This window comes from Pinus tabuliformis, chromosome 9 (genome assembly GCF_031772625.1).
Source record: "Pinus tabuliformis cultivar Carrire ecotype Pingquan chromosome 9, CPIR1, whole genome shotgun sequence".
In the NCBI taxonomy this organism is placed as follows: Eukaryota; Viridiplantae; Streptophyta; class Pinopsida; order Pinales; family Pinaceae; genus Pinus; species Pinus tabuliformis.
The window spans coordinates 767,383,097-767,391,097 of NC_142307.1; the positions used below are offsets into that span (position 1 = coordinate 767,383,097).

The 8,001-nt window shown below is 33.0% G+C and overlaps 1 pseudogene; it reads right to left on the reverse strand.

The window, feature by feature from the left end:
- Positions 1-1,835: 1,835 nt before the first annotated feature.
- Positions 1,836-2,306, reverse strand: LOC149150988 (pentatricopeptide repeat-containing protein DOT4, chloroplastic pseudogene; annotated as a pseudogene).
- Between the last annotated feature and the right edge of the window lie 5,695 nt (positions 2,307-8,001).

Genomic DNA, 8,001 nt, shown 5'->3' on the forward strand with positions numbered 1-8,001 from the left:
TAATTAATCTTCAACCAAGAAGAAAGCATGTCTGCGTTTGCAATTTGACAGCCCAATGCATTGCTCAGTTTTTTACTATCATTTTCCCTCATTCTTGATCAATATCATTGCTTGAAAAAATTATATAATCACACTTCTAATTGGCCTAGGCAGGGTAAAAAACCTATAATTATGTTTCTTGCATGACCTTTTAGTGATATATAGTATATCTTGAACAAACACCACCAGACTTGATATGGAAGTCTTTGAAAGGTATAAGATGGTATTGGTATAAAATCAATCAAAGGATAGTTTTTACATCAAACTTTGTAAAAGACATGTTATAATCTTTTTACAGGTAGTCTACCACGATAATTAGAACATAGGTGGTAAGATAAGAGCAAAGAGGTCTAACAATCAATTTAGCACTTAAAAATATTGTATTGTTTGAGATTTCAGGAAGAAATCTGTGTCAAAATTATGAAACATCCAGTGTTGGGTGGACTCTCCACCTATCATCAAGGAATAAGATGAAAGTTATAATATATGATATGCACTCAATGCAATTGTCTATAATCTATGATCTGCACTCAATGCAAGTGTCTCTTATGGAAATATTTGATTACACTGCATTAGAGTAATCTCAACAACGATTGTGAGATAACTATTTTGAAAAACAATCGTGTTGGGTTTATAATCCTGATATATAATTTAATTATATTTAAGATTTTGGTTCTACATAGGTCATGAGAATTCCGAATGCTAAAAATCATCCCTGGGACTCATATATTAAATATACTTATAAGGATTTACATATATGAAGTACCATATTATGTCAAATATTTGACACAAGTCCATACTAGTTTGTTTATTAATAAACATGGTCTTAATGGCTGGAGTTTATCATGATATCCAAAGATTCACCTAATATAGGTCAACACATGCCTCCTACTGTATCGGTATAATATTATTATACTATGTTGTTATACTTTTCTTAGCAAGATATAGTATGCACATATTAGTTTGAAAATATAGATATATTTGTTGGGTGGTGTAATCAACATCACCAATAGTCTCCACAAGAGCACAATTCATTGTTAAAGTGGTGGAAACGGTTTAAATATCTCACTATAATCTCTCACCCAACAATATTAGAGATAAAAGTAGTGGCATTATGAAAACCACTACATACACGAAGGTTTTCCATGATCTGGATATGCATGACTAGGCTTGTATTGATGATTCCAAAAGCAATGGTGAGCTTCTCACTATGACTACATAGCATGTTTTCTTTCACCTCCTCCTCCACATCTTGCAGTATAAGGTTTGTGTTAGGTATGTATCCTGCATCCTTCATTTGCCCATACAAGGTTTCCAACATTGCATAGATATTTTTAGACTGAGGATGGATTTTGTCTCTTGCAATGAATGTATGCACCTTTCTATTTACTTCAATAAAACTATGTCTTGGTTGCTTCTTCACTTCCCTCTCTTTCATCATTGTCAATAACTTGTTGCATACTCCCACCTACCTGCCTCAACATAGATATTTGAAAACAATACATAGTTTCCATAATTCTTTGGTTCTAATTCAAAAAGGTGTTTCGTTGCTTGTTCTCCAAGCATAATATTGCAGTGAATTATGCATTCCCCAAGCAAGCGCACCCCCCCCCCCCCCCCCCCCCTACCCACACAACAACATCAGGCTCTAATGACATATTTTTTTACAGCGTCATGAGCTTCATCTAGATGCCCACCATGCCTAAGAAGGTCAACCAAGAAAGCATAATGCTCAAGCTTGGGTTCAAGGCCATAATTGGACTTCATGCAGTGAAAGTATTGTCGGACCTCATCAACTAGCCTGCATTAATGCAAGCCGTCAAAACACCAATGAAGGTGATATGATCAAGCTTTGTGCCTGTCTCTTGCATTTGAAAAAAAAGAGCTAGAGCATCCTCACCTTGTCCATGAGTTCCATATCCCAAGATCATTGTGTTCCATGAGACGACATTTCTACACATCATCTTGTCAAAGACTTGTCTAGCAATGCCTACATGCCAACATTTGGCATACATATTTACAAGCCCATTTCCCACAAAAACATCATATTCATATCCACTTCTTATAACATAACAATGGATCTGATTTCCTTGTTCCATAGCCAATAAATCAACACACACAGGTAGAACACAAATCACGGTGATTGAATTGAGTTTTATGTCCCGGACTTGCATTTCATTGAACACTACCAAGGCTTCATGGGGATAGCCACTATGGGAATAACCAGCAATGATAGCATTCCATGCTGCAACATTTAGTTTAGACATCATTTTAAGTGATTTATAGGCAACATTTACTACAAACTCATTGCGCAAAACAACATTAGATTCAAATATGTTGAGAATTGTAACTAGCTTTGGTTCTCATAATTTTCATTTGTATCATGTCATGCTGTAACTCTTATGTATTCACCAAAATAAGAAAGAAAATTAAGGAACATTATTTAAAGCATGGTTTTCATGCTTGGTTATTGGTCAACTAGGTCAAAGGTACCCATTGCATGCCTATAGGGATTTTCATAAGTCAAAGTGGCATTGTCATTGTGTAAAAGACCCCATTGGGATCTTGGATCAAAGGACAAAATATCATTTTTGCATTAGTAAAGTGTCTAGAAGGGCTCCAAAAGATAGGTCGGCCAACCCTATTCATGTCGGCCTAGAGAGGGCTATTTGAGCCACTCAGACAACTGTATAAAGAGGATGCATGACTTCATTTGGAACAGGAAAGGATTGCAAGTATATTTGATCTGATATGAGGATAAGTCAAGAATCATACGAAAGCTAGAAGAGTCGAGAATAGAAGGGAAGAATACTTGAAGGTTTCACATCCCTATTACACTTACTTGGGACATCTTGCATATACGAAAGGGCTAATATTAGCTCTAGATTTGAAGTTGCAGAAGTAGATTGAAGACTTTGTTCTTGGATGAAAGCAGGTTGGTCAACTTGTTCTTGGTGGAAGCCCTAGTCTAAAGTTTGGTCTTGGAAGTCTCCTTTGAAGTTGATAAGAAGAGAAGTTCTTGTGGGTTTTCCCCTGTTGGAGGGGTTTTTCCCTAGCATGGAGCCTATATCTTGTGTTCATGTGATCTCTATTTTTTTGGAATTTATTTGATGATGAAAAACACTAACATAATCAAGAATAAAAAGAACATAAATTCATAGGTAAATGCCAAGTAATTGAAAATGGATAACACATGTTGCCCTAATGGATTTTCCAACAAAATCCACTTCTTATTACATAACCATGTATCTCCTTACCTTGTTTCAAAGCCAATAAAATCACACACACATGCAAAATAGTAACCATGGTGATTGAGTTTGGCTTTATGCCCTAAACTTGCATTTCCCTGAAGAATGTCCAGGATATATGATGATGACCATTCTGGGAATAACCAATAATGTTTGCATTCCATGACACAACATTTCGTTTAAGTATTCTTTCAAATAATTTGTTAGCAATTTCAACATTGCCACATTTGACATACTTGTCTACAAGCCCAGTGTCCAAAACAACACTAGATTCAACACCCCTCTCTATTACATAACTGTGAAGTTGTTTACCTTGTTCTAGAGCTAATATCATTAGAGAAAATTTGAGGTCTAAAATTGTCCTCAAAACAAAAAGGTACAACCAAAATCAATTTTATAAGAAACAATAGGATTCAAGATGATGAGATCAACCATGAGGGATGATTCACCATTTTTGGAGTAAAAAAGTAAAAAGATTAAAAAATAAAAACTAAAAAAACTAAAAATCTACTTTTTCAATTTGTATTTTCAACTTATCTCCCTACAATTTCACTCAAATTTTAAGTGGGAGAACTCGTTGGATGAATTTAATTCCTCATTCAAAGATTACCATGTTGCATACTTTTGATGGACCCTTCTACACGAAAAATGAGAAATACATGAAAATAGTTATTGCAATCACGATTTTCATGTATTTCTCACTTTTCGTGTAGCAGGGTTCATCGAAAGTATGCAACATGGTACTCCTTGGATAAAGAATTAAATTCAACATCCAATGAGTGCTCCTGCTCGAAATTTGAGTAAAACCGTAGGGAGATAAGTCGAAAATACGAGTTGAAAAGATAATTTTTCCTTTTCCCTCTAAAATTTGATGTTGTAATCTAATCTTATTTATTATTTCCATCATTATTTTATAATACTCCTTAGGATGCCTAATTTAGACCTTAAAATTTCTCTAATGGTCCTCACAAGTAGGCAGAACGCTAACCATCGTGAATAAGTTAGGTTTTACAGTATGGATTTGCATTTCTTTGGAGAATGTCAATGTTTCATGGGAATACCCATCCTAGGCGCAACCAGAAATCATTGCATTCCATGATACAACATCTCGTTCAGGTATTTTGTTAAACACTTCACATGCATTCTCTAAATCTCCACATTTTAAATACATTGACACTAGCGCAGTACCCACAAATACATTAGTTTCAAATCCATATGCAATGATATTTGCATGAATATTCCTTCCCACTTGCAGATCTGATTTGTTTTTGAATGCATTGATTACGGAAATAAATGCCAACTTGTCCAACTCTATGCCTTCCTGTTGCATTTGGTAATAAATCCTAAGTGCTTCATTGAAAGAGCCATTCTTTACATAGTGCATGATTTAATCGCTCACTAAGAAAAAATTGATTTATTTGTGTTTGTGTAAATCCATCTTAGTGCATTTTCTTTGGTTTCCATATGTTAGTGAAAGATGTCTCTTCTTCTTCTTCACTTTCCTCCTCTGTTGTTGTTCAATTTTGACCACAATAGTGGAAGCGGAAGTAGGAAGAGGGCCATAAAATAAAGATAAGAATAACTATGCAGAACTAAGCACAGATGTTGATGCATGTGATTGTTGAATTTTTTTTTCAAATGAAGAAATCGCGCCTGTAACAACTCTTAGGTGTACATAGTCTTTCCCGGGATTGGACCACAAGACCTGTGAGGACCAAACCTCCCCAACTAACCATTGGACCACATCCATGACACCATTGGACCACAACCACGATATAAAAGGAAGCTTAATGTAGACATAGAGGTGAAGATGCGGTAAAAGAAAATTGGGAAAATGACATATCCATTTACACAATAAGACCTGCCATTATTCACGATAAACTCTATACCAACAATATTTCCATCATTTTGGCACCAGTCAATTTAATTTTACTGTTTCTTTGAATGGTTTTAAATCAATTGTTATAACCTAATCAACCAAAGAATACTCTTGATGCCCAATCTGTCATTGCTTTGTTCAGGCTTTTTAAGTTGCTTCGGTTCTAAAACGGTCAAGGGAGCAGAGCAAAACTTATCAAAGCTTGGGATATCTAAGTATCTGAGGCAATGGACAACTATTGTGCCTTTTTCTAACCATCACCAACTACTCAATAAACTCTACTAATATTGACAACCAATAGAAGCTCGAGAATGAGTAGAGTGGGTTGCTTAGTTCTGATTAGGTGGGACCATACAAGTGGTGCATGCAAAGTTCACAAATTAGAGTTTTCATGATAAGAAAATGATGTGCAATGTTTTCCTTTGTGAATAGTGATTTATTTTTCATTTTCCAAATATATGAGATATTACTGTAATCATTTGTCAAGCTATGAAGTTCAATAGACTATGGAAGAAAATCTCCCGATGGCATAGACTTTTAGGAAATGGGAGACGAGATTGATTCAAGTAGTTTTAACGACTAAGTCACATAATAAGAAGAATAAGTGTTTAATAGTTTCTCTTTTTTTAACAAAATAGGTATTAATGAATGAATGAATTATATTTTAACGACCGCGAGACTAAGAATAGTCTATGGGACCACCAACCTCCCTACTTTTGACCTTTTGCAATTCAATCCTTTTTTCATTCAAATTGCTGATGAGTTGGCCCATCTTTCTAACAATCCCCTCACTAAAAAGACAATGCCAAGGAACCAACACTAACATATTGCCATAAGTGTCCCTGATGTCTTTCAAAGCATGGCATTCCAAAATGAAATGTTTTTCTGATTCCACTACCCAAGAACTGCAAAAAGTACACAGCCATTCCTCCCAAGATTCTTTATGTCTTTTCCACGGTCATTCTTTACACTAAAGTTTATGTGAGTTAGCTCTTAATTGGCCAATACGAATCTTTGCTCTCCATAGAATGTTAGATCCAACATACTCTTTTTGTTGGGGATCACAAGTGGGGTTGAATTCCTCAACATAGTACTTCTTCTTTCTACCCAACTCTTTTCCCCATATACACTTACAAAACTTCTCCATAACAAAATTCTTTAACTCCTTGCCATTTGTGGGACAATCATTGAGGTAGATATTCCATGGTTGCATGCATTTGTTGTTTTGTCTCATCCATGTTTTCTTTCTTTCACTCATGCCTTCATTTAAGATCACTTTAGGCCATCTACCTACTCCCATTTGCTTAATTATATTTAGATATATTATGAGACGCACCATAGCAATTTCTTCGATGGGAGTTTCTCCTGTTTCACTCAACATTATCTCATAAGGAACCCAAGTTTTTATTTTAAACTTGCTCATGATCAAGCGTTTTTGGTTTTTTTCAATTTGTTTCCATTTTGAGACGGGGGTGATGCTAGCCCACAACTCATAGCCATACAACATCATTGGACAAACTAGGAGTCCAAAAAGCACTTTAATCATTTTCCAATCCCATATCTATACTTCTCTACATCTATTTTAAAGAGCATATAGTGTTTTCTACCCTCCTAAAACTCTCGTATTTCTGTAGTTCTCCCAATTAAGCTTGTTATTGAAATCAATCCCGAGGTAATTGTACTTATTTAATTCTTCAAGAATTTTGCCTTCAAAATAGAACCTATGTTGGCTCTGCTTCCTTTTATTAGAGAAAATCATTATTTTTGTCTTGTTGGTATTGACATTAGAGAAATTTTGAGGTAAAAAATGGGCCTCAAAACAAAAATGTACAACCAAAATCAACTTTATAAAAACCAATAGGATCCATGATGATGATTTCAACCATGGGGGTTGATTCACTATTTTAGGAGCAAAAAGAAAATGATTATATATATATATATATATATATATATATATATATATATATATATTTATTTTTTATTTTATTTATTTTAATTTTTAATTTTTTAATTTTAATTTTAATTTATTTATTTAATTTAATTTAATTTATTATTTTTATTTTTATTTTTTATTTTTATTTTATTTTATTTTATTTTGTTGAATTGAGGCTTCTGTGATCCATAATATTTATAAGTAGAGCTTCGGCGTAAATCACATAAAGAGAGACATTTGTCGACGCGTTTCGAACCAACTAGTGTGGTTCATCGTCAGGACAAGTTGAAGAAGCAGATCCAGCTTAGCATGATAAATAGTCCGAGCAGAGTCTCCAACGGCTAAATTGACTAACGACTAATTTTGACCTTAGGACCCAGGTCAAATTCTTATTTATTAATTTAATATTATTATTATAATTATTAATATTTTTTTTATGGAAATAAGTTAAATTAGGTAAAATGGTTGGTTTTAAAAGGGAATTTATTTATTAATTTAAATTTGAATATATATATATATATATATATATATATATATATATATATATAATAATATTAGGTTATTAAGGTAAAAGTTAGGATTAATAATTTCAATGGTTGGTTTGATAATTTATTTATTTATTAAATAATTATTATTGGTATTATACATATATATATATATATTAATCATAATTTAATGGTTAGTTTATTTTTAAATAAGTTAGTTAAAATATAAAAATAAAATAATTTTAAGGTTAAAGATGTAATTATTTATCTATTTAAAATATCTATTAACAATTATTTATATATATATATATATATATATATATATATATATAGATTCTAATTCTATAATTAAAGTTAGGTTATTAAGGTAAAAGTTAGAATTAATGGTTGGATTAAAGAGATAATTTATTTATTTAT